The following is a 27,310-nucleotide window of genomic DNA, read 5'->3' on the forward strand; positions in this document are numbered from 1 at the left end:
GCTCAAACTGGGCCCACAAAACGCCCTTGCAGAGCTCATGGAGGCTCAGACAAACTCCCAACTTTGACGCCTCTGTTCTCTGCGTACTGGCCATGCCGTTCTCCGCATGCTCGGCTCACTGTAAATTTTTTCACGCATAGCAAGCGTGAGTGTCGATAATTTTTTGCGCGCTTGTTGCAAGCTTGATGAGCTTTCACGCTGAAAAATGACGCTTCCCAAGCATGACTCGTGCGATGCGTAACGTTTGCGAAGCGGGAGTACAAGATATGTTTTGCACGCTTATTTTAGGCGTGGCGAATTATCACGTTAAGTGGTCACGCTTGACATCCGTGACTGGCGACCTACTTAACGCTTCGTGAAGGTGAAAAAAGATGATTTGTCCTTACCTTATGCGGCATTTTCCAGCTGTGTATAACACACCTCTCTGACCGTCAGAAATCGATTAGTAAGCAATACTAAAAAAGACAATAGTTGCTGTGCTGTAATTATGGTCTGCGTAGCTTGGAGCATCCTCCAAGCACATAAATACGGAAAAACAAACATTACCTTCTTTCAGCTTTCTTTTTAAATTCTTTCTGATGGTCAGAGAGGCGTCTACACACAGCTGGAGAATGCCGCATAAGGTAAGGACAAATTCTCTTTCTCACGGTCACTAAGCATTAAGAAGGTTTCCAGTCACGGATCGACAGGCTTCACGTTGTGATTGCGGCGATAATTTTTTGTTCCACACGGCCCCATCTTAATAGTGTTCGCGGAATAAGGGGGTTTAGGACTTGATAAACCCACGCGATGTTGAAAGCAGTGCAAAACAAACGTTTATAAAGCATGTTGAAATACTGCACTTAGCGGATCCCGTAAAATTAAGCCTGTGATGTACATTCTTTAGGTACTTATGCCCATATGTTTGTGAAGAAAATTAAGTGAGGAAGTCTGGTGATGATTGCTGCGACGGTTGAAATTTTGAATCAAAGCTTTGAAACAACACAGAACAAGAAATTTAAGTGAAACTTTTTATTCCCCATAACTTTCAATTCCAAATAGATAAATCCGAGAAAGACAGGAACTTTAAAACAGGCCGCAGAGCTCTTGATGCCGCTTTAAAGCAGCACGCGAACACTGCTATTAACTTAACTCAGACGAAGTGTAGATTCATCAACAGATCGTGTAGCATTTTTAGCGGCCATGTAGAATTTCGTCGATGTCATCGCGTGCAACTACTATCCGAACGAATCCTCGCAACTGCCTGAAAGCAGTCGGATGCATAACGTCCTCCATGTAAAACACACACAGAGCACCAAGGCTTTTTTCTAGTGGCGTTTCCAGTCGCAACCACAATTTCTCTGGGTTAATACGAGCTGCACCACATCGCCTCGTACAGTGCACCGGCAAACGAAGTCAACGGGTGAAACCTGGCAAACATAAAAAAAACGGATTTTATATATTACACACAGACTGATGCGTTCGCCCTCTCATAGAAGCCGCAAACTTATGCCGCGTTGCGCAGCACAAACGGGGACATTTTATTTCGGCTTAATAGCCCCGCTTCTTTAGAATAGGACACGATTTTCACAGCATCCTAATGTGCGCGTCGATTGTAAATTTGGGGTTAAAAACGTTTTCGTCGTCTTTTAAGTGTCCTGTGGAGGACGAATTGCGCAGGCGGCTCTTTCACCGATGTTGGCCCGAATATCAAGGGAGGGTGCACTGAAGGGCTTGTTGGTACATCATATCGTTTGAAAACAGCGCGGAAGACGGGACGGAGCAAGTAATAGACGACACAAGCCGTCTATTACTTGCTCCGTCCCGTCTTCCGCGCTGTTTTCAAACGATATCAAGGGAGGCCGCTGACTCCCATGGGCTTGGGCGAGCCCTTGCAAGAAAGAAGACAGAAAACCAGTCTTCTCATTTGGGCCCAATAAAGTCTTTTCTCTCCATATTTCCTCGCCCGAGAACGGCCACCGACGCGAAACGCGAGCGCAACCGCGAAGTTGAACGCCAATGAGCCAAAGATGCCGAGCGAGAGACGCCGAAACCGTGAGAAACCGGACGGCGAACGAGAGAAACGTATCTCAGCCACGACAACGAGAAACGCACTCCTTCCTTCTTTCTTGTCATCTTTCCCGGTCGACCGCATTATCCGCGTCAAACAGAAGCTACAAAGCGAACTACGCCTGATATTAACTAATGCGAAGTTCCAAGGTCGAAGATATACACAATGCACTAAACACGTCGTTACTCACTGATGCTAGTTCTACAGTATGTAATGAGCAAATACATTAGGAAATAATATTTGCTGCTTTGGATATTGGAAGGGATCGTGCATGACAGGAGACTTCCCACATTAAGAACGCCGTGCGGCAGAAAAAATGGAGTTCGTAGGAACGGCTTTGTGACGCACGAGAATTCCCCGCTGTCGATAATCGGTGTTTCCGCACTTACCACGCGGCACTCCACGCGGGCCAGTATATATATGTCAAATTACTCATCAAGTTGCTCCTTCTTCGCCATTTTTTGTCACAAGAAAGCGAGCACTCCGCATGGTACACACTTACAAGGCAGGAAGACACGACGCACAAAGCACCTGCTTCAGCCGATGCCTCCAACGGCTCTAACTCCGTTTTCCCGCCAAATCGCTGAAGCGAGCGCCACCTTTGAATCCTTTAGCATGAAACAATAAAGAAAAGAGGTGAAAGTCGCAGCAACAGGCAGCAGTGCGCCCGACGCCTCCTTTGTGGATGTGTATCAGGGTATGTATATGCGTGATTAGGACAGGCGCGATCCCTCGCAGGAGATGTTTCTTAGCGTGATTTTTCCGGTTTACATCATCCAGTCTTGCATCACGCGTAAAAGAAAGTGGATGTGTGCTTTCCCGACCCGCTTCACGCTTACATGGAAGAAAACCACGCGTATTTTGAGTCACGTGGTGCTCAAAACGAAGTTTGCGGCGCCAAGTAGCGTGTTTCACGCTTACTATGTGTAAAAAACCCTACGCCGCCAAATGAAGACCGGCCACAACGTCACCCAACTGCCATCAAGCACCGCATCCACGTTTCCCCATACCGCCCCACATGCATCCCACCTTCAACCAAGGCCGTCGGGGAGCGTAGGTCCGCTCTCTCATGAACAAGATAGTGGATGACCCTAAGGTCCGTTACACTGACGTTGCTTATGACTCCTGCACTCGACGCACAACTTTGGTCACCCTAAATCACACCGGCCGAATCTCCACGGCTGCCACCACGCACGACAACAAAATACAGACGGAAGAAGGTCTGGCGAAGGAGGCGATGCCCACACCAAGCTTCCCCACATCACTGTAGTGTCCGACTCGCAGCAGACGTGCCTCCTCTACCAGGCGGCAGGTCTAGCCCCACACCAGGCCATTCCTCTCCTCCAGCGTCTATCCGACGAGACCACCATCACGATCATCTGGACTCCCGGACACTGAGACCTTCCGAGGAATGAAGCGGCCCACGGCGCAACCCGAGCTCTGTGCTCCCGGGCATTCTCCACCAATGGCCAAGTGATCTCAACACCCCGTACCTCAAACTCTCCCTCGATAATACGTACAACACCATTCTATATCATTGCACCCTTACCTGACGCTTCTAGCCCTATACTCCAACCTAACCAACCACCAAGCCATCATCTATCGTCACCTTCAGACCGGTACCGTCTACAATCACGTCATCCTTCAGCAGATCGCACTCACTATCTATCCCCGTCGATGCCAACACTAAGACACCCCACTCACCACATTCCACCTCGTATCCTCCTGTCTCCAATCCCTTAACCCACCCTTCTTCCGCACCCCGAAGTAGTGGGAAACTCAGCTGACCAGCCCGGACCCGGCCCGCCAAAGGGCCTTGGTTTCTCGGGCGATCGAGTCGGCCCGGTCAAGAGGTATCCTGGACTAGGGACACCTCACCACGACCCTCTTCCCTTCTCCTTTTGCTCCAATAAGTGTTTCTACTATTTTCTTAGACGGCTGCCATTAAAGTTCAAAATTAAGCTTGTTCAGGCCTTTCCCCTAAATTGTGCGTCTATGTACGTCCCATGTTATATCTCCACTGGTGATCCACTTTCCAGAATAGAGTGGCTTCTGATTTTTGTTGTTATGAGCCCACTGCCTGCCATGCCGACGTTCCGGCGGTTTTATATAGGCTTAACACAGGTTCCCTGTCAAATAAGGGCAATAAAGCCGTCCGAAAAAAATTTCACGAAGAAGGTGGGGCAACCGAACACAACTTGCGGGCTTTGTTGGCCAATGTAACGGTAAGCGTAGTGGGTCTACGCCCCAAGGTAGTCCAGTTACTCAGCGAAATTTGTTTCCCTAAAGTGCCGAAAACACACAAAGAGGTTGCCAAAGGGCTGGCAACCTATTGGCAGCGTACCTAATCAACGCTACTCTTGCCGTGTCGTCTACATAAATTGAAAGAGTTGTTATATATACTTGCTTTTTTTTCTCACCATGATTTATTGTGTGGAATATTTATCTTTATTTGCCCGAGGACAATGCTTCGGGGTAATCTATTAATTTAGGGAATATACTAATAATGAAAATTGAAACGATTTTCAGGGTTTATTTGCGACCTTTAAAGAAATCCCCACATAAAGCCCTTATTCAGAGTCGTGTTTAAATTTAACTTCGCAAAACACCAACGTTCCACGCAGCGCGGGGAAGTTGACCTGCAAGCCTAGCGCGAGCATTAAAATGCACAACGTTGTCTCCATGGCGGTAGCCAGTTTTCTTCGGCTACTCTCGCGTGATCTAGTTTCTGTCGCGGCATTGCACGTCGGGATCCGACTGCACCGTCTCACCACGGGGGTGTAGCTCAGATGGTAGAGCGCTCGCTTAGCATGCGAGAGGTACTGGGATCGATACCCAGCACCTCCATGTCTTTTTTTCCAAGTGGCTTTCAATAGAATGTGCAGTAATGGACAAATGATGAGCGAGCGCAAATATATGAACAATAAGGCCGGGTTCAGACTGTTGTCGCAAATGTCGTAATATCTTTAAATAATGACGTCATTTGACGTCTCAGCTAACCGAAATTCGTGAATCGCCGTTCTTTACGTCCATAGCGCACGATACGGCTGTTACGTTGGTAGTCTGAACATAGCATAACACGGAAAATCGAAGAATTTGGTTCATGTACACCCTTTGGCAAAATTTTGTGAGCCAATCTTAAGCCTTCTTGACCACAAAGAATTGAAAGAATTGTCTATACTTTCAATGTGGCAAAAATATTCTAAGGCAGTAAGCAAGAAAGGTGTTTTCTCTACTTTTGCTGCATAAAAAGTCTCAGCCTCGATGGGGACGTAAGCTTGTACATTGAAGCTTTTGCAGCCTGTGCGTTTCCGGCTTGGCCCACAAAATTTTGACAAAGACTGTACAATACATACTCGCACGGTTGGGGTACACCTATTTGGAAAGTCATATGCACAGACATTGCCTGCTTCTATGCAGTTATGCCGCAATATGATTTGCATAAAATGAAATTGCGCTCTCTATGGGTGCCCGTTTATATCGGCGCGGTCGCATTTCGTTTCCCCTTGACATTACAGTAATACTGGTTGTATACTTATACTGCGCTGCGCAAAATATTCCCAATTTCGAATGCAAATCAAATATCTGTGGCACTTTATACGCACTACGTTCTGTACCTGGGCTAATCCGAATATATTCTGTTGAGCCCAATATTCGGCGGACTACTAGTACGCGACATTGCTCCGACTGCAAACACGTCGTAGCCCCTAAATCGAGCACGCGAGCATTAGCCAAAAACATTCCTGGGGTCGCGGAAACGCAAATGTGTGCTCTCGTCTACATTCAATTTTCGCGAAGCTTATAGAGAGCGTTGCTTGTTTTGAAAAATACAGCAAACTAGGTCATAGCCAGATTAAAATTTTAGCCTTTCTTTAACCGTTTGCCCTTACACTGCAAAACGAACGCCCCGGTGTATGTGGTCATTACCAATGCTGCAAGCCGTTGAAAACATCATTCGGACCTAAAGCCTAAACGTCTCATAACTTGGTTATGTATTTTGAGTAGATTAGATTAGTTAATAATAGGCACCATTTATGAAATAAAAACATGACGTAAACCTCAAGCCTCTACGTCTCGCCACTTGGATATGTATTTTGAGTGGACTGGTTGTCACAAGGCACCGTTTTTCAGGCCAGTGAGAGTCAAAATAAAAGTGCGTTCGTGTATTTCTTATACGACTGCCTTCCAAGTTCAAAAGCAATAAAACTTCTTCACTCCTTTCCCCTAAGTTGTGCGTCTTTCGGATGCCCTATGCTGGATAACTTCGCTGGTGATCCACCTTCGGAAAGTAAAATGGCTTCTGACTTTGGTTTTAAGAACGTCTCATTTTAACTGCGCGCCCACCGTCTGCCGTGCCGACGTGGCAGCGGTTCCATATAGGCTGAATACATGTTCCCTATCACCTTAGGGCAATGCAACCACATGAAAAAGAATTGCAGGATAAAGGTGGAGAAACCGAACACAAAAACAAAAAAAAAAACTTGGGGCTTTAAAGGTCACCGTAACAGTAAAGGCAGACGGTCTACACCCCAAGGTATGTCAAATTACCCAACCCAATTCGTCCCCCCAAAGTGTCGAAAAGGTACGAATAGGTTGCCAAAGGGCTGGCAACCTATTGGCAGCCTACGTTATAAACGCTACACGTGTCGCGCGCGTTGTATTACTTCAAATAGTTGTTGTAAATACTCGCTTTTTTTCTCACCATCATTTATTGAGGGCAATATTTCCCTTTGTTTGCCTCAGAACAAGGCTTCCAGGTGCCCTTTGGAAATTCACGAATTATAAAAATTGAAACCTATTTCAGATTTTATTCATGACTTCTAGATGCACCATGCACCCTTACAAAATTCCTTTTTTTCAGAATCATGCAGAAATTTCACTTCAAAAAAACACCAACGTTCGAAACAACGCTGGGTGGTTTACCTGCGAGTCGATCCCGAACATTCAACTGCACAACGGAAATTCCGCGGCAGAAGCCGGTTTGCTTCGGCTACTCTCGCCTGATCTAGTTTCCGATGGAGTGGTGTACGCACCTAACGGGATCCGAGTGCGACGTCTCACCGTGGGGGTGTAGCTCAGATGGTAGAGCGCTCGCTTAGCATGCGAGAGGTAGTGGGATCGATACCCAGCACCTCCATGTCTTTTTTTGTTGTCCGAGAGGCCCTCATGTAAAATTATTATTGCCTTTAATTTGTTAGTGTATTTAATAATGCCTCTAAAATAAACGTTTATTTCATTCATTTCTAAACTCGTACTCCGCAAATATTCGAAGTTCCGAATGCAAATCAATTAGCTCCTGTTATCTCAAACAAATTGATTCGGGGCATTGACGTTCAGTGTGTTCGGATGTTCTGTTCCACTAAATTATGGGATGAACTATAAATATTCAAGCTTGCATCAACGGTAAGCATGTCGTAACTGCTAAACTAAGCGTGCGAGTGTGAACAATGCTAGTGATACATTTTGGAACACGCGGATACGCAATGTGCTTTCGTGTTTTTTTTTTTCCGGGAATCTTGTAACCTGTGTTGCTTGTTTAGTAAAAATAAAAAACAAAACCAGTTGTATTGGGGCTGAACTCGATGAAGATAATTCATTTTAAAATCCGGCTTTAGCATGTAATGTTGAAAACTTCTCTTAGTGCGGCCTTGTGAAGGAAGGGGTCAAAAGCGGCTGTTTTGTTGCGTTTATGTGTGTGCGTATGAAGGTACAAAGAGAGAGAATAATGTAACGGGAAAGAAAACACAGAGACCCTCATTTAGTGTAGACCTGCTGTGATCAATAGCCCTGCATGACCAAAGATTAAGAGAAACAAATCGAATACGGTGAGTGACCTTTGGGATCGACATTCTGTATGTAACTAACGTTTGATATTGCCTGGAGCAGAGCAATAAAGATTGCTCAGTTGATAGGTAGCCAGCGTGCGTGTCTGGGTTTCTTTTACTCTTTTGGTTTAAACGCTGCTCTTATCATTTTATTCAGCATGTAGCTATTTAAGAAAAAAAATAGTTCAAAAGACAGAACGAAAGAACACATGCCCGTCCGTAGTGATTGTGTCCGCCCGTCCGGTGTGTTGCGCTATTTTTTCTTAAGTATCTTCCACCAACTTTGTCTGATCATGTTCCTGCTGTATGTAACTAAATCAAATGTTCAGAGTGAAAGCAGCAAAAGCAGCCACAGATGTCTCGGAAAAAACTTAATGGGGCTTGCGTCATTTTTTTTTTGTATCGTTCTCAGCGAACATCCTACTAAGCAATCGTATCGATTTGTGGATTAGAGAATGTCTGAATAAAGTGTATATCAGCCGTGCTGTCGAGTTTGGCGTACAAGGAGTGCAGAAGCTGCGCTGTTTCACTTTTTCCCCCTGCCAGTGTATCGCAGCAAGTGAAAAATAAAATATTTCAAAATAAAAAATCCCGGCACTCAAACATTTCTGACAAAAGAGTTCCGGCCTAATTCTTCAGGCGCTTATTATGCTTCAATTATAAAAAGCTTTAAACTTCACTAGGGTCATTATAGGGTAATAGGCACGATTTCTGCAATTAGCTACTCATAAATTAGGTGCGAAGTGTAGGGTTGGCCCTCTTTCGCTTCCACAGCCAAGGGTAATAACGGTCCGACCCTTTAATGTGCAAAAGAATCTCTGAAGATAGCTCTCGGCATCACCTAGCCTGTTTGTTTATTGGGTTACCCAATGTTAACGGCTGCTAACCTGTCGTGAGAAGCTGCTTGGCACTGAAAAAGAGAAAGAGAATAAATATTTTTTATTCGTCGAGCAGACGCTCATGTTAATGTGCTCACACCGTGAAACGCATCCCGAATCCTGGATTCCCTAAAGCTTGCTTTGTGAAAGGCTCATGTCGTTTTGACTTCCACCCCCCCCCCCCTTTAACTGTCGCCATAAATTTATTTCAATAGCTTCTTGTTTCTCTTAACATGCTGCCGTATAAGGGGACCAACATTTTTACAGAAAAGCGGCATATCTTTAACCCCCAGGTCCTAGCGCTGGTGTGGACACTTTACTCGGAACTTCGGTATATCCGATAATGCTCCCATCCGATTAATCCGGTCTTTCTACAGAAGTAGACATATTTCAGAAGCAACAATTACGTTCATGGCCCGTGACTCGCAACGTAATTTTTTTTATTTATGAGTTGTCTTGAGAAAAAATATTTAGTGATGGAATTTGCTACATTTGTTAGAGTAAATCTGCTATAGGTGGTGAAATTTTGTTTGCCAATCCCCCTGAAACATTACCAGATGTGACCTATGCCTCCGCGGGTTCGATTCCCGGCCGCGGCGGCCGCTTATCTGATGGAGGCGAAAAGCAAAAACGCCCGTGTGTACGAGATTTCGGCGCACGTTAAAGATCGCCAGGTGATCAAAATTAATCCGGAACCCTCCACTACTGGGACCTCATCGCCTGTGTTGCGTCGGCGCGTTAAACCCTACAATGAATCAATCAATGACTTATTTAAACCTGTTCTGTCAGTCCTCACGGTTTTGAAATGCAGAGCATTTGAGTAACTCACGATGTCACCCGCGTTGACGTCCGTTGGCGTCCGTAGTCGTAGTCCGCACCCCTCCCTCTACACTATATAAAAAAAACACTATCCGGCGCCCGGTTTCGATCCCTCGACCCTGCGGGGGGAACGCAACGTACATGGTGCTCTACCCACTGCGCCACAAAGCCGACACAGAATGGGAGGCTACGAACGCGCCTTATATCCTTGACTCATTCAAATTACTGCTGACGAGCGCTCTCTCGTCAGCAGTTGCCACAAGTGCAACAACATTAACGTAACGCAAACTACTTAACGTCGTGCGCCCCCGGAAATGCTCTGCATTTGATCGTCCCCCTCGCGAGGGGGATGTTTCACTGCGTCGCCATGCAAACAGTTTGCCATTATAGTTTTTTTCCGGTTTACACGCATGCAGTCTTGCATTACGCGTTAAAGAAAGCGGATGTGCGTTTTCCTGACCCGCTTCAGGCTTACATGGAAGAAAACCAAGCGTATTTTGAGTCACGCGGTGCTCAAAACGAAGTTTACGGCGCCAAGTAGCGTGTTTCGCGCTTACTATGTGTAAAAAAGTTTAGAGTGTACCCTACGCCGCCAATTAAAGACCGGTCACAACGTCTCCAACTGCCATCAAGCACCGCATCCTCGTTTCCCCCATACCGCCCCACATGCATCCCGCCTTCAACCGAGGCCGTCGGGAAGCGCGGGTCCGCTATCTCATGAACAAGCTAGTGGATGATGATGATGATGATGGTTGCTGTTTCATGGCGCAAGGCCAACGAGGGCAAAGAGCGCCAGAAAAGAAGTTATATAATGAAGCGAGGTGATTACCACAAAAAGGTAGGTATAAAAACATGTAAATCGGACATAGTAAAATCAATTAAAAGTAATGGTGATGGCTGGTGTATAGGGCCAGATTTGATTATGCGTGATATGAGATAAGGTTTAAAAACTTAACATCTGACAAATAATCAAACACACGTTTCATAGAAACACTGGCATCGTCCCCTAGAAACAGCGATGGATGTAGTGGGATATGTTGTCTGTAGAGCTCTCTGAAGTGTTTGTGTCGTGCCGTGTGAAGTGCCTTGCATGTTATTAGTATGTGGACTACGGATAGGCCCTCCCCGCACCTGCTACAGAAAGGTCTAGGAGATCCCGTGAGCAGGTGGGAATGTGTTGCATGCGTGTGGCCTATCCGTAATCGAGCCAGGGTAACTTCGTTGTGTCTGTTGTGAGTATCAGTGGTGTATGCTCCCTAGAGTGTCTTTATAATGTGTAGTTTGTTGTCAGTCTGTTGATTCCAGTGTGCTTCCCATGTTGTGCGAAGGTGTTGTCTGATGTGCGATTTGAGGTCGGTGTAGGGTACTGTTGTTATGTCAACGGTAGTTGTAAGGGCAGCAGCGGCCGCCATTCGGTCTGCGGTCTCATTACCTGGAATTCCAGAGTGCCCTGGCACCCAGCACACGGTCACCTCAAGGTTTAACGCATGCACAGACATAAGAGTATTAATGAGAGCATTGACCACATGGTGTTTAGACTTCTGTGAGGATAATGTACGCACAACACTTAAAGAATCAGTATAAATTACAGATTTCGGAATTCGACTTAGAACAATATGTTGAACTTCAAGAAGTATGCCATAGGCCTCTGCCGTAAAGATACTTGTATTTCTATTCATAGTTCTACAGACATTAAAGGTGCCACCATGCGCAGCACAGGAAACAGTTGTGGCAGTTTTTGAAGCATCCGTGTAAAATTCAGCACACTTATATTTGTGCTGCAGGGACAAGAAATGTTGCACGATCGCGCTTCTAGGCACTCTGTTTTTCTCGACACTTATGAAAGATACATCACATGATATCGGGCGAAGCTGCCACGGTACTAGAAGTTCAGTAGCGGAGGTTTTGATGGTGTCTGAGAACATGACATCAAGTTGCGACGCTTCTTCTCTTACTCTGAAAGCGAAGGGAGCAGAGACTGATGGACGATTAGTAAGAAGTTGAGATAAGGATTTATCATAAAAAACTGATCTAAAAGGATGGTGAGGCATTGATGAGATTTTAAAAGCATAAAGCAAGTCTGTGTAGGTTCGCTGACGTTCTAGGCTCCATTTGTTGCCCTCTACATACAGACTTTCGACTGGACTAGTCCGAAAGGCGCCGCATGACAAGCGGAGCCCTAGATGAAGCACAGGGTCCAGCATTCTGAGGGATGTTTTAGTGGCTGACCCATAAACAACGCTACCATAGTCCAGTCGTGAGCCTATCAAGCTGGTAAAAACACGTAAAAGAAGTTGTTTGTCAGCACCAAAAGAGATGTGCGACAGAACCTTCAGGATATTCATTGTTTTTAAGCATTTATGTTTTAGTTGTTTTACGTGTGGGATAAATGTGAGCTTTTCGTCAAAGATTATACCTAAAAACTTGTGTTCTTTCTTGACAGGAATCGAGACACCATTGAGATGAATGTCTGGATCCGGCCGGATGCCACGCCTCTTGGAAAACAAGTTACAAGTGCACTTCCCCGGATTAAATTTAAAACCGTTGCTGTCTGCCCAACCAGCTAGCTTGTTAAGACCAAGCTGGACTTGGCGCTCGCAGACAGACAGGTTACAAGACTTAAAGGATAATTGAACGTCGTCTACATAAATGGAGGAGGAAATCGATGGTGGTAGCGCCTTACGAAGAGAATTCATTTTTACAATAAAAAGGGTGCAACTTAAAACTCCACCTTGCGGCACGCCGTTTTCCTGCACATGAACCCTAGAAAGTGCAGTTCCAACTCGCACGTGAAATGTTCTTTCAGACAGGTAACTGGCAAGCGTGTTCATCATGTTACCCGACATGTCAAAGGTCTTCAAGTCGCTAAGGATGCCGTACCGCCAAGCAGTATCGTACGCCTTTTCAAGATCAAAGAAGACCGTCATGCAGTACTGCTTGTGGAGGAAAGCATCTTTGATATAAGACTCTAACGCAACGAGTTGATCGTTGGTAGATCGCCCCGCCCTGAAGCCCGCCTGGCAGCCCTCGAGAAGACCATTGTACTCTAAGAAGTACACAAGTCTCCTGTTTATCATCTTCTCGAAGAGCTTACACAGGCAGCTTGTCAGGGCAATTGGGCGATAACTGGCAGGAGAGGAAGGGTCCTTCCCTTCCTTTAGGACAGCCACTACTATGGCCTCCCTCCAAGAGCGAGGAATGTACCCCGAAAGCCATATTTTATTGTATAGGTGTAAGAGTGTTTCAAGAGTGTCTGGGTGTAGGTGTTGTATCATGGTGTATGTGATTTTGTCTGCACCTGGAGCTGACGTCTTACATGTGCTCAGAGCAACCTTCAGCTCATCAATTGAAAAACAAGAATTGTAAGAAGTGTGCGACTTGTTGTTATCACGCAGGGACTTCTTTTCTACAGATGTTTTGTGCTTCATGAAAGTGTTTGTGTAGTGTGCTGAACTGGACACGTGTTCGAAGTGTGTCACAGAATTAAGCGAGGTAATAATTTAGTGGCCGATGTCTCGGACGGGAGGAGCGACAAACAACTCCCCCTTACGTGTGAATTCGAGAATGTGGTTCGGACCTGCTAACCGGCGATAGGTCCACGCCTGATTGGCCGCTGGCGTGAGGCACGAGACGGGGCACGGGAAAACAGTTTCAAAACAACGGGCATTTACTTAACATTCACGGGAAATTCAAAACAGACAGACAGGAGGGTTGACGAGTTAATACACACGGCAGTTGACACCCCGTTGGGGTCAGAGCTGCCAAGACACCGACATGAAGTACATTAATCACAATGAAAGAAAAGGTACACGCCGTTACGAGCCCGAGGAGAAGACGACAGTAAATGAAGGGGACAGTAGAGTATACAATAGGCGGGGTCGGAGGCTTCCCCCAACTACTAACAATAGGCCCGCTAGAAACACATACCGCGTGGTGCACTGAAGGAGGCGGATAAGCCCGTGCAGTCCGCTTAGGGAAATACAACACAGAAGATGAATAGGAAGAGTCCGAAGAAAGATGGAGAAGGGGAGAACATCTTAGCTGCGGTCCGGCTGATGGTCTCGCCGGGGTGACGGAGGCTGTCGGTCGTCTGTGGTGGGGCGCCGCTGATTAGCGGCGCAATTTGGGTGAACTCCGTCCGCGCACTGTCGCCTCCTTGAGGAATCTTCGGGGGCCCGAAGTTCACCGCCGTCGTCGCTCGGCCTCCCCAGCACAGCCCTCAAGGCCGACGCCGCGTCCCGGCCGTACGTCCGGCCACCACCAGTTCTCAGCCCATTCTCCCCGGAAACCCCGCGCTGCACCACGCACACAGTCCACCGGGCCGCGCGTCTTTCGAGAATTCCCGGGGCGCAGCCTTCAGTAGGCCGCGGCACTCTCGCCCACCTCTCTCCCCGAAACACATGGCCAGCCGACCCGGGTGCGACAATGGCGGCGAGAACATTCCTTCGCTTTGCGGTACGGCTCCTCTCGGCGAACGGCAAGAAATGGCGAGCGGCAAGAAAACCCGTCAAGGAGGGACATGAATTTCGCGACAAAGTGTTGTGCAAGTGTGTTAGCCTGGTCTTCAGTGTGTCCCCTGTTGTACTAACCAGGGGCAGGCTGTGTGTCTGTTGTCCTTTTAATTTTCGTATTCGTGTCCAGACTTAGTGTGTATCAGTGTATGAATTGATGGAAGTGAGGAAGGTGCGCCAACTCTCCCTTTTCGCCTCACGACGCACTCGCTTCCCAAAAGCCTTTGCCCGTTTAAAAGAAATGAGGTTGTCCGACGTGGGGTACCGGCGAAGGACACCCCAGGCCTTGTTCTGGGCCTCTCGCGCCCGCCTGCAGTCATGGTTCCACCAGGGCCTCCTTGGGCAGCGGGACCCACTGGAGGCCTGGGGAATGGACTTTTCGGCGGCGTCGAGGATGTGCGCCGTGACGAGTTGGGCGGCTTCCTCCACGTGTAGGTGTTTTATGGATGTGTGGTGTAGTTGAGATGTTTGTGTGAATGTGCTCCAGTTTGCTTGTGATTCATTAAACCTTTTATGGGAATATGGACTGCTCGGGCCTATACCTATATACGTTAATGATGTGGGGAAATGGTCACTACCATATGGGTCTGTGCCCACACCCCAATCAAGACATGGAAAGAGAACTGCGGAACCAATAGCCAAGTCAAGATGCGAGTATGTATTGTGTCCTAAGTTATGGTATGTAGGCTGTTTTTTGTTGAAAAGGCATGCTCCGGAGGATGTAAGGAACTTCTCTATCAGGCGACCTCGGGCATCCGTTCTGGAGGAGCCCCAAAGAGAGTTGTGCGCATTGAGGTCGCCTGTTAGGATGTATGGTTCGGGCAGCTGGTCAACCAGTGCCTTGAAATCAGAGCTCAGAAGTACAAAATCAGGAGAGATGTAAATAGAGCATACCGTTATCAACCTATTAAATATTATGGTACGGATCGCTACAGCCTCGAGGACAGTGTTTAAAGTGACAGGGTGGCATGCTAATGATTTCCGGGCGATAATGGCCACACCTCCTGAAGAGTGGGTGCAGCCAACCCTGTCCTTTCTGAATACCATGTACCTATTTAAGAAATTTGTTTGTTTAGAGTTGAGGTGGGTTTCCTGGAGACACATAATACTTGGCTGACTGGCATGCAGAATCTCATACACATCGTCAAGATTTTTAAGGAGGCCTCTGCAGTTCCATTGGATAATATTTTCTGTTCCCATTATTTAAATTCAAGAATGACTGGAACGTGTGTGTTCGTGTGTGTTCATGTGTCGTCTTTCGGGGCTGTTACTCTTGGATTGGGCTTTTTGGGCCTTTCTGTAGGCTTGGAAGTCGGTGGCCGCTCCTTGCGCTGCGCTGCAGGCAGGAACGGCCCGACGTCCATCTCGTCGTCGGATGTCCGAGGGGTGCCCGACGGACCGGGCCCCCCGGACTTGGCCCCCCTTCGGGAGCCCTTCGTTTGAGCCGCCACCGTCGGGGGCGCCAGAGGTGGCACAAGCGGTGCGGTGGCGGTGGGAGCCGGTGCGGGGCCCGTGGTGTCCATCACCTCGGTACCCTCCAACGGACTGGAGGACGGGGAGACAGAGGCGGGAGCGGCACCGGTCCCGACGGAAGACGTGGCCACCACAACCGCTGCTGCCACAGCAGGCGGCGTGGTGGCAGGTTGGGCTGCCCGAGGCAACCCAGGGGGGGGCGGAGGAGGGACCAGGTCAGACTCGCTGAACTGGGTCCCTGTGGAAACCAGATGCCGCTCTGCCCCCCGGCGAGCTGCGTCGGCGTACCTCCCCAGAGGGAAAGAGGCGAACCTCTTTCTCGCCTCTGGAAAGGTGATGTTCTCAGTGACCTTAATGTTTATGATCTTTTTTTCTAGTTGGAATTTTTCGCACTTGCGGGAGTATGCTGCATGCGGCCCCCCGCAGTTTACACAAGTGAGGGTTTCGGATGCGCAGTTCTCGCTCGGATGATCATGCGCGGCGCATTTTGCACACGTCAATCGGCCACGGCAAGAGTTCGTACCGTGCCCGAACCGCTGGCACTTAAAGCCGCGCCGCGGGTTCGGGATGTACGGACGGATGGAGCAACGGATAAAACCTGCATTTATGTGTTGTGGGAGTACTGCGCGGTCAAAGGTCAAGATGATGTGCTTGGTGGGAATCTCCTTGTCGTCTCTGCGGATAGTGATGCGTCTCACGGCAGTGACGCCCTGATCCTTCAAGCCGGCAAGGAGATCCGCATCCGTTTCATTCAAGAGATCTGTCTCTGATATCACACCCTGCGAGCTGTTGAGGCTCCGATGGGGTGTGATCCTGATGTCGAGATCAGCCAGTCTATTCTGAGCTAGAAGCTTTGCAGACTGCTGCTTGTCATTTATTTCGATTAGGAGTTCACCAGACCTTTGTTTTTTGCACTTATATGATTTTCCTACTATGGCTTCAAGATACTTGGCGATCAAGAAGACTGACTGAGATGCTAGAGGGTGGGTTGGATTGAGCGATTCCATCACAAGAAATCGAGAAAAATTATCTGGTTCAGGAAATGTCAAAGATGGCAATGGGGGAAACGATACTTCGGTGCGGCCCCTTTTAGGGGGCCGATCACGGTTGGGGGGGGGGTTTAGACAATACCATAAAGCATAGTATAAAAGCAGGGAGACGGGGGTACTTTCTCCTTTGACCTTACCCTGGTAGTCAAAGAGGTCCCGGAGCTCCCTGCCTGGTAGACAGGCAGGGAGCCCATCGGCCGGAGCTTGACCAAGGCTCCGACGGCCACCGTTAAAGGTTTCTACCCTTCACCTTAAAAACACATCACCACGGTAGGGCACAGCTTATGTTGGGGGGCTCGGGGTCCGCGGTATCGCCAGTACCGTCACCAAGATTACTCAAGGTGCCCGTGCGGGGGCAAGCTAGTGGATGACCCCCAGGTCCTTTACACTGACGTTGCCTATGACTTCTCCACTCGACGCACAACTTTGGTCACTCTCATTCACGCCAGCTGAATCTCCACAGCCGCCACCACGCACGACAACGAAATACACATGGCAGAAGGTCTGGCGATTGCCTACCACCCACACCAAGCTTCCCCGCATCACTGTCCGACTCGCAGCAGGCGGGCCGCCTCTACCAGGCAGCTCTAGCCCCCCCTCCCTCCTCTCAGGCCATACCTCTCTTCTGACGTCTGCCCGACGAGACCACCACCACGATCATCTGGACTTCCGGGCACTCCGGCCTTCCAGGGAATGAAGTGGCCCACGGCGCAACCCGAGCTCTGCGCTCCCGGGCATTCTCCCCCAATGGCCAAGTGATCCCAGCCACCCGCATGAACACCCACGACCTCAAACTCTCCCTCGATAATACGTACAACGACATTCTATATTATTGCATCCTAACCTGACGCGTCTACCCCCTCCACACTCCTTCCTAACCAACCACCAAGCCATCATCTATCGTCCCCTTCAGACCGGTACCGTATACAATCACGTCATCTTTCACGAGATCGCACCCACTGTCTACCCCCGTCGATGCCAACGCTGCGACACCCCACTCACCACATTCCGCCTCGTATCCTCCTGTTTCCACTCCCCTAACCCACTCCCATTCCACACCCCGCAGCAGTGGGAGACATAGCTGACCAGCCCGGACCCGGCCCGCCAAAGCATCTTGGTTTCTCGGGCCATCGAGTCGGCCCGGCAACTCGATGGACTAGGGACCTGGACTAGAGACGCTTCACCACCATCCTCTTCCCTTTTCCTTTTGCTCCTATAAGTGTTTCTACTACTTTCTTAGACGACTGCCATCGAAGCTCAAAATTAAAATTGTCCAGGCCTTTCCCCTAAATTGTGCGTCTCTGTACGCCCAATGCTGAATATCTCCACTGGTGATTCACCTTCACAGAAAAGAGTGGCTTCTGACTTTTGTTGTTATGAGCCCACTGCCTGCCATGCCGGCGTGCGGGCGGTTCCATATAGGCTCAACGCAGGTTCCCTGTCAAATAAGGGCAATAAAGCCGTCCGAAAAAAAAATTCACGAAGAAGGTGGGGCAACCGAACACAACTTGCGGGCTTTGTTGGCCACCGTAACGGTAAACGTAGCGGTCTAAATCCCTAGGTAGTCCAGTTACCCATCAAAATTTGTCCCCCTACAGTGTCAAAAACGTTGCCAAAGGGACCTAATCAACGCTACTCTTGCCGCGTCGGCTACATTACTTCAAATAGTTGTTATAAATACTTGCTTTTTTTCTCACCATGATTTATTGAGTGGAATATCTTTTTTTCATTTGCCCGAGGACAATGCTTCGGGGGAATCTACTAATTTAGGGAATCTACTAATAGTAAAAATTGAAACGATGTTCATATTTTATTTATGACCTTAGATGAATCCCTACAAAAAGCCGTTATTCAGAGTCGTGTTCAAATTGAATGTTGAAAAGCACCTACATTTCATGCAGCGCTGGGCAGTTGACCTGCAAGCCTAGCGCGAACGTTAAAATGCAGAAAGTGGAGTCCACGGCAGGAGCCGGTTTTATTCGGCTATACTCTCGCCTGATGTAGTTTCTGTCGCGGCATTGCACGCACCTAACAGTATCGCAGTGCAGTTTCCTACCGTGGGGGTGTAGCTCAGATGGTAGAGCGCTCGCTTAGCATGCGAGAGGTACTGGGATCGATACCCAGCACCTCCATATCTTTTTTGTCCAACTGGCTTTCAATAGAATGTGCAGTAATGGACGAATTATGAGCGAACACAAATATATGAACCAGAACATGCAAAATCGAAGACTTTGGTTCATGTAGATCACATACTCACACGGTTGGGGTATACCTATTTGGGAAGTCATATGCACAGACTTTGCCTGCTTCTACGTGGTTATGCCGCAACCTAACTTGCATAAAATGAGATTGTGCACTCTGTGGGGTCCCGTTTATATCGGTGCGGTCGCATTTCATTTGTGCTTGATATTACACAGATAGTGGCTGTATACTCATACTACGCTGCGCAAATATTCGCAGTTACGAATGCAAATCAAATATCTCTGGGCACTTCATACGCACTACATTATGTACCTGGGCTAAACCGAATATATTTGGTTGAGCCCAATATTCGGCGGACTACTAGTACGCGACATTGCTTCGACTGCAAACACGTCGTAGCCCCTAAATCGAGCACGCGAGCATCAGCCAAAAATATTGCTGGGGTCGTGGAAACGCAAATGTGCGCTCTTGTCTACATTCAATTTCCGCGAAGCTTATAGAGGGCGTTGCTTGTTTTGAAAAATACAGCAAACTAGGTCATACCCTGATTAACATTTCAGCCTTTCTTTAACCGTTTGCCCTTACACTGCAAAACGAACTCCCCGGTGTATGTGGTCATTTTACCAACGCTGCAAGCCGTTCAAAACATCATTTGGACCTGAAGCCTAAACGTCTCATCACTTGGGTATGCATTTTGAGTAGATTAATTAACAATAGGCACCATTTATGTAACAACAACATGACGTATACCTCAATCCTCTACGTCTCGCCACTTGGATATGTATTTTGAGTAGGTTAGTTGTCACAAGACACCGTTTTTCAGGCCAGTGAGAGCCAAAATAAAAGTGCGATCGTGTATTTCTTAGACGACTGCCTTCAAAGTTCAAAAGCAATAAATCTTCTTCACTCCTTTCCCCTAAATTTGTGCGTCTTTGGGATGCCCTATGCTGGATAACTTCGCTGGTGATCCACCTTCAGAAAGTAAAATGGCTTCTGACTTTTGTTTTTATGAACGTCCCATTTTAACTGCGCGCCCACCGTCTGCCGTGCCGACGTGCCGGTGGTTGCATATAGGCTGAATACATGTTCCCTATCACCTTAGGGAAATGAAACCACATGAAAAATAATCTCAGGATAAAGGTGGAGCAACCGAACACAACCTGGGGGCTTTAAAGGTCACCGTAACAGTAAAGGCCGACGGTCTACACCCCAAGGTATGTCAAATTGCCCAATCCAATTCGTCCCCCGGAAGTGTCGAAATGGTACGAATAGGTTGCCAAAGGGCTGAAAACCTATTGGCAGCCTACGTTATAAACGCTACGCTTGTCGCGCGCGTTGTATTGCTTCAAATAGTTGTTGTAAATACTCGCTTTTTTTCTCACCATCATTTATTGAGGGCAATATTTCCCTTTGTTTGCCTCAGAACAAGGCTTCCAGGTGCCCTTTGGGAATTCACGAACAATAAATATTAAAACCTATTTCAGATTTTATTTATGACTTCTAGATGCACCATGCACCCTTACAAAATTCCCTTATTCAGAATCATGCTGAAATTTAACGTAAAAAAACACCAACGTTCCATACAGCGCTGGGTGGTTGACCTGCGAGCCGAGCGCGAACATTAGAATGCACAACGGAGATACCGCGGCGGGAGCCGGTTTGCTTCGGTACTCTCGCGTGATCTAGTTTCTTGTAGAGCGGTGTACGCACCTAACGGGATTCGGCAGCGCCGTCTTACCGGGGGGGTGTAGCTCAGATGGTAGAGCGCTCGCTTAGCATGCGAGAGGTACTGGGATCGATACCCAGCACCTCCATTGTTTGTTTTTGTCCCCGAGGCCCTCGTGTACATTTATTATTTCCTTTAAATGGTTATTGTCTTTATAATGTCTCTAAAATATACGTTTATTTCATTCATTTCTAAACTCTTACTCCGCAAATATTCGAAGTTCCGAATGCAAATCAATTAGCTCTCAAACAAATTGATTCGGGGCATTGACGTTCAGTATGTTCGGAAGTTCTGTTCCACCAGATTACGGGATGAACTATAAATATTCAAGCTTGCATCAACGGTAAGCATGTCGTAGCTGCTAAACTATGCGTGCGAGTGTGAACAACTCTAGTGTTACATTTTGGAATATGCGGATACGCAATATGCTTTCGTGTTTTTTTTTATTTTCCGGGAATCTTGTAACCTTTGTTGCTTGTTTAGTAAAAATAAAACCCAAAACAGTTGTATTGGGGCTGAACTCGATGAAGGTAATTCATTTTTAAATGCGGCTTTAGTATTTAATGTTGAAAACGTCTCTTAGTGCGGCCTTGTGAAGGGAGAGGACAAAAGCAGCTGTTTTGTTGCGTTTATGTGTGTGTGTATGTAGGTACAAAGAGAGAGAATAATGTAACGGGAAAGAAAACAGAGAGGTCCTCATTCATTGTAGACCTTCTGTGATCAATAGCCCTGCCTGACCAAAGAGTACGAGAAACAATTCGAATGCGGTGAGTGACCATTGGGAGCGACATTCTGTATGTAACTAACGTTTGATATTGCCTGGAGAAGAGCAATAAAGATTGCTCAATTGGTAGCCAGCGCGCGTGTCTGTGTTTTCTTTTACTCTTTTGGTTTAAACGCTGTTCTCATCATTTTATTCTGCATGTAGCTATTTAAGAAAAAAAATAGTTCAAAAGACAGGATGAAAGAACACATAGCACCGTCCGTAGTGCTTGTGTTCGCCCGTCCCGTGTGTTGCTCTATTTTTTTTTAAGTATCTTCCATCAACTTTCTCTGATCATGTTCCTGCTGTATGTAATTAGAGAAAATGTTCAGCGTGAAAGCAGCAAAAGCAGCCACAGATGTCTCGGAAAAAACTTAATGGGGCTTGCGTCATTTTTTTTCGTATCGTTCTCAGCGAACGATACGAAGTCAGTATTAATCAGTATTAAGCAATTGTATGAATTTGTGGATTGGGCAAAGTATGAATAAAGTGCATATCAGCCGGGCTGTCGAGTTTGGGGTACAAGGAGTGTAGACGCTGCGCTGTTGCACTTTTTCCCCCTGCCAGTGTATCGCAGCAAGCGAAAAACAAAATATTTCAAAATAAGAAATCCCGGCACTCAAACATTTCTGACGAAGGAGTGCCCGCCTAATTCTTCAGGCGCTTATTATGCTTCAATTATAGAAAGCTTTTCACTTCACGAGGGTCATTTTAGGATAATAGACACGATTTCTGCCATTAGCTATAAATTAGGTGCGAAGTGTAGGGTTGGCCCTCTTTCGCTTCCACGGCCAAGGGTGGTAATGGTTCGACCCTTTAATGTGCAATAGAATCTCCGAAGATAGCTCTCGGCATCACTAACCCTCTTTGTTTATTGTGTTACCCAATGTTAACGGCTGCTAATCTGTGGTGAAAAGCTGCTTGGCACTGAAAAAGAGAGAAAGAATAAATATTTTTATTCGTCCAGCAGACGCTCATGTTAATGTCCTCATACCGTGAAAGGCATACCGAATCCAGGATTCCCTAAAGCTTGCTTTGTGAAAGGCTCATGCCGTTTTGACTTCCACCCCCCCCCCCCTTCGACTGTCGCCATCAATTTATTTCAATAGCTTCTTGTTTCTCTTAACATGCTGCCGTATAAGGGGACCAACATTTTTACAGAAAAGCGGCATATCTTTAACCCCTAGGTCGTAACGCTGGTGTGGACACTTTACTCGGGGCTTCGGTATATCCGATAATGCTCCCATCCGATTAATCCGGTTTTTCTGCAGAAGTAGACATATTTCAGAAGCAATTACGTTCATGGCCCGTGACTCGCAACGTAATTTATTTTATTTCTGAGTTGTCTTGAGAAAAAATATTTAGTGATGAAATTTGCTACGTTTTTTTAGGGTAAATCTGCTATACGTGGTGAAATTTTGTTTGCCAATCCCCCTGAAACATTACCAGATGTGACCTATACCTCCGCGGGTTCGATTCCCGGCCGCAGCGGCCGCTTTCCTGATGGAGGGGAAAAGCGAAAACGCCCGTGTATACGAGATTTCCGCGCACGTTAAAGATCCCTAGGTGGTCAAAATTAATCCGGAGCCCTCCACTACGGTGCGCCTCATCTCCTGCATTGCGTCGGCACGTTAGACCCTGCAATGAATCAATCAATGACCGATACCTCCGCTTGAAAGATATACGAAAGCAACAATTGTAATGCTTTATTAGGAGCCACGACATGTCTTCCAAAACGACAATCCACGAAAGAAAAAAATAAGTAATTTTTTTTTCTTTTGCTCTTGGCAGCCGGTATGGCTCGATCAGTGTTCATTCATTACAAGTTCACCCATCCAGTGTTCATCCAGTGTTCAACCATTACATCCATTACAACTCGCACACTTTGCACGGAAGCTTCCCGCATGCACAAGCCGAAGCAGGAACGAAGCAGGCGTTTGCTGCAGGTAGTGCTAACAACAAAACAATCGGTCAAACACCGCACCTCGACGCATGCGGTGGTGGTAATAGCAGTTCGGGTAAAGGAAGACTGAAAGAAATAGACTCACGAAATTATTGAACTCATCTTGGAGTTCCCCTGCACTCAAACCGGTGCAGAGGTGGGAACATAGTTAAATATTACAGGATAGGAAAGATAAAAATAAATATTAGAAAGATGAGAAGAGAATACAGGAGAGTGCTTCTACTGTGGTCGACCTCGTCGCACACAGCCCACCTCGAACACAGCTGTCTATCGGCATGCTGCGTCTAGGAGGCGAGGAGCCTCGACGGGGACGGTGAAGCATAGACGCGAGCTGGCTGTGGAGAGGAGTGTGGTCGGCGGCAGTTCCGACCTCTTGGGAATTCGCTGCACATGATAGAGACCGACAGAGTAGTACTAGTGAGCGGTAGCTTGCACTCGACAGTCCGCACCAGCAGAGCACAAGCCGACGACCGGCGTGGTCCATCCAAAGCCACGATGAAGCGGACGAGCGCGCAGACACGTCCGCTCTGCTCCGAAGCGACGACCCAACTCTTAGACGAATACAAACACAGTTTGAAGAACTGCCCTATGGTAAATATAACGCACAAAAAATTTCGGATGGGCGCAAACGTGAAGCAGCGACTGGACGTAAGCAAACCGCATCGAGAACAAAGACGAACCAAAGCAGGCAACAAACGCAGCAGCCCTCAAACGACGAGACGTCACGGTAAAGTTACCCAGAAAATCACTTCAGTCACGCGAACGCCGTTCCCAGCTCCACCAGAGGTCACGGTCACTCCCGTGCTAGGAGGTTTCAAATTTCGGGATCTCCTTTCCCGTGCTGGTAAGAACTAGCATCGTTGGGGACGAGCTACACAACGTTCCGGCTTCTTATGCTTTAAAATTTAGCATGCTCACGAGAACGTGGATAAGCCCGTCATGGGGATGGAGCACAGTCGTTCCTGAGCCTCGTGAGCTCTTCTACGAATGGCGTAAAAAATTAGCAGTGGCTTAGCTCGGCTATGCCAGGAGATACGTAGCGTGAGCTAAGGTTCAGCTGCTTATTTTTAGCTTTCCTTGCTTGTTGCCTCAGATTAGCTGATTATCATGCTTACTCCTGCTAAAACGATTTCCAATCCAATCTAATCCAATCCAGTCGCGGCGGCGGTGGCGGCGGCGGCTCCGGCCGGCTCCGGCTGGCTCCGGGCACGCCAGCTGTGCGCCGTGAGACGTCACTGCTCCTCGCGCATGCGCAGCAAGGCTCTCCAGGAGCCACGCGAAACTGCTCAGCTTCGGCCAGTGTAGCTCACACTACAATATCGCACAGTACGCTTTATTCGGAACAGTGACTGAAACAACATCGGAGTGTTTTGCGAGCAAAACATTAATAAGAGCTTGGAACGTGGGCAAGACGAAAAAATAACAGGAAAAAGTACCCATGGGAGGTGCTGGGTATCGATCACAGTAGCTCTCGCATGCTAAGCGAGAGCTCTACCATCTCAGTTACACCTCCCCTTTTTATCTCAGCTACACCACCGTGCAATTAGAGGTTACAATGGGAGCCCCACCAGGTGTGGACTGCACGCAGCGTCAGAAGGCGAAGCACGCAAGGGTACCGAAGGTGGAGCGGTAGATTGCAACCGGTTTCCGCACGGGTTTTCCGTTTCGCGCTCTAATGTTCGCTCTCGCATTGCATGTGGATCGAGATAGAGCGTATTGATTTGTTGGCGTGCCGACAGAGTTTCGAACCTAGATTTATTATACCCTGCTTTGATAGAGTGTGGGCATGCAATGAAGAGAACGGGCAACCGCTGGACCCCCGCGGTCACAGAATCTCCGAGGAGAGGTGGAAGCAGAAGTAGGAGAAGATGGATAACTCGATGGAGGGATGAGATAAAAGAAATTCGGTGGTAAAGAAGGGAGTCGAACAGTGCAGGTTTAGAGCAGTCGAAAGTAAATATGAATTAATCATGTAAACATTGCACCCAACCATATATTCCACGATATCCCGCTTCTGCGAAGCCCGCGCGACGCTCTTTCTTGCGGTAGGAGGCTGAGACAATGCCCCACAACATTCGCGCCATCCCTCGCCTAATTACGAGCTTTAAGACAGAGCCCTGGCCAACTCCGAATTCAATGATCAGCGCCTGCTGGCGGTTGAAGATGGGAGAGCCCAAAGGGTCTTGGCCTGACGACTCATCTCCTTGGCTTTTCGTTAAAAAACGTTCACTGTCTTTCTCCCTCTGTATAAAAGAGGCCTTCACCCTGTAATGGACATAACCATCTTGATGATGATGACTGGTACGGACAAGAGGGCTGTCGGCACAACGAGAAGGCAACATATGTATCTCTCCGTCGCTCTCACGAGCGCGCAAGTCTGTGTCTACGTGAGTGCGTGTGTGTTTGTGTGGAAGGGGCAGGGGGGGCGTTGGGGTCAGCCTCCTGTGTTCATGAGGCCGCGGGCCTGCGGTACATCCCCCGCACGTTGACCCAGAGTGAGTTGGCTCTCCGGCGCCGAGCTGGCCAGCGCCGTCCACCACTGCTCAGGATGTGGAGGGGATGGGTGAGGGTGGTGGCCACAGTGGAGTACCCGAGGTGGAAAGCAGAAATCTAGGTGTCACACTGTGGCAGTTGTAGGGGAAGAAGGTTGGAGCGATGCGCGACAGAATGGCTTAATTCTAAAATGTCCCTGTTCGCAGTCGCGGGAAGACGTACGCTCGATGGTTGGCAAAAGCGTGGTGAGGTGTAAGGTATATCCTTTTTTGTGTTTGGGTAATTCGGGAGGCTGGAGCTGTACGGAGAGTCCAGTGAAGTCAGGGCACGGGGGGAGTGAGAGGCCGACTTGTTTTAGATGCCAGCATGGGCGGATCCAGAGGGGGGTCCGGATGTCCTGACCACTTCCTTAATTTTTGAATATATACACCCAAGGAGAGGACGGGTCATTGAAACGGTCCAGTTGGTGATTTTTTCTTTTTACTTAATTTTTGCTTTTCCGAAATATCGCAGAATAAACAGGGCTACTACTCCTCGTCTTCCTTTCCCTCCTCCTCATGATCATCATCACTGATAGAAGCTGACCGCCCCCCCCCCCCCTCCCCAGAAAAAAACCTGGATCCGCCCCTGGATAGCACGCTTGTCCGTTTTGATAGTCAAATGGGGCTGTTGCTGTTCAGTTGTGGTCGCGTGTTCGATGGCAAGTGTTTCGGCGGCCACTGCCACGGTTAGGTTCCTATAGGATGCCTTCGCTGCTATTTGCCCAGTTGATTGGAAGACTACGAGGGTTTTTGCGCGACTGGTAATTAGATTGAGCGGTGTCCATGCACCGAATGCGAGGGTCTGCGCGTACCATTTGTCGGGGAGCCTCACCCTGTCTTCTTCTCTGCGACACCGCTTTTAGCACGTTGATTTTAATTTCCTCCCACAAATTCCAGTCATAAGCCAGATTTAATTTAAAAGGTGCTGCTACTCTGAGCAATGCACTTCAGTTTTGCCCAATATTTCCAGTCTTTTATTTTGCTGAACAATCTAGACATGAACGTTGCATGCGACAACCTTTTGCAGTCTGGAAGGGTCTCGCTCTTATATATTTTTTCAAGAATTCATTTAAAATTTTGGCCTGCGGCTCAATCGAGTGACCGACAGACAGACAACTAAACTGTCCGTGTTTAGGCATTCCAAGAAACACTACCGTGTTTAAAGCATTTCATTTCGCAAAATTCTCTGCAGCTGCTTTGCAAGCCGTGCGCCAGCATTAGAATGCACAGCGATGAGTCCGTGGTGGGAGCCGGTTTCTTCGGCACTCTCGCGTGCTCTAGTTTCCGTCGCGGCGCTGCACCACTCGACTCCACCGAACAGGGAGACCTCGAATTCAATCCGGTATATTCCTTCCGAGAAATCATTCAGTATTATCAATCCGGCCACAGCCTTTATCCACGCCCGTGTAAAGGCTTAAGTAAAGCGGAGGAGCGGCTTCTACTCCGACTTTACACAAACACCATGCTGTGCCCGGCAGCTCTCAAACACTTCGATCACGCCTTTTCCGGCAGTTGCA

General features: G+C 47.9%; 4 non-coding genes across 4 annotated transcripts; all 4 read left to right on the forward strand.

Moving 5' to 3' along the window:
• Window positions 1-4,824: 4,824 nt before the first annotated feature.
• On the forward strand, window positions 4,825-4,897 carry Trnaa-agc (transfer RNA alanine (anticodon AGC)). The gene has a single exon. It is a non-coding gene; the product is annotated as a tRNA-Ala (tRNA).
• Window positions 4,898-7,114: 2,217 nt separating this feature from the next.
• Window positions 7,115-7,187, forward strand: Trnaa-agc (transfer RNA alanine (anticodon AGC)). Its single transcript has one exon. It is a non-coding gene; the product is annotated as a tRNA-Ala (tRNA).
• An 11,477-nt stretch (window positions 7,188-18,664) lies between these two features.
• Trnaa-agc (transfer RNA alanine (anticodon AGC)) lies at window positions 18,665-18,737 on the forward strand. Its single transcript has one exon. It is a non-coding gene; the product is annotated as a tRNA-Ala (tRNA).
• A 1,811-nt stretch (window positions 18,738-20,548) lies between these two features.
• Window positions 20,549-20,621, forward strand: Trnaa-agc (transfer RNA alanine (anticodon AGC)). Its single transcript has one exon. It is a non-coding gene; the product is annotated as a tRNA-Ala (tRNA).
• The last annotated feature ends 6,689 nt before the right edge of the window (window positions 20,622-27,310 follow it).

This window comes from Haemaphysalis longicornis, unplaced genomic scaffold (assembly GCF_048455015.1).
Source record: "Haemaphysalis longicornis isolate Haplotype H1 unplaced genomic scaffold, Haemaphysalis longicornis Haplotype H1 scaffold_5, whole genome shotgun sequence".
NCBI lineage: Eukaryota > Metazoa > Arthropoda > Arachnida > Ixodida > Ixodidae > Haemaphysalis > Haemaphysalis longicornis.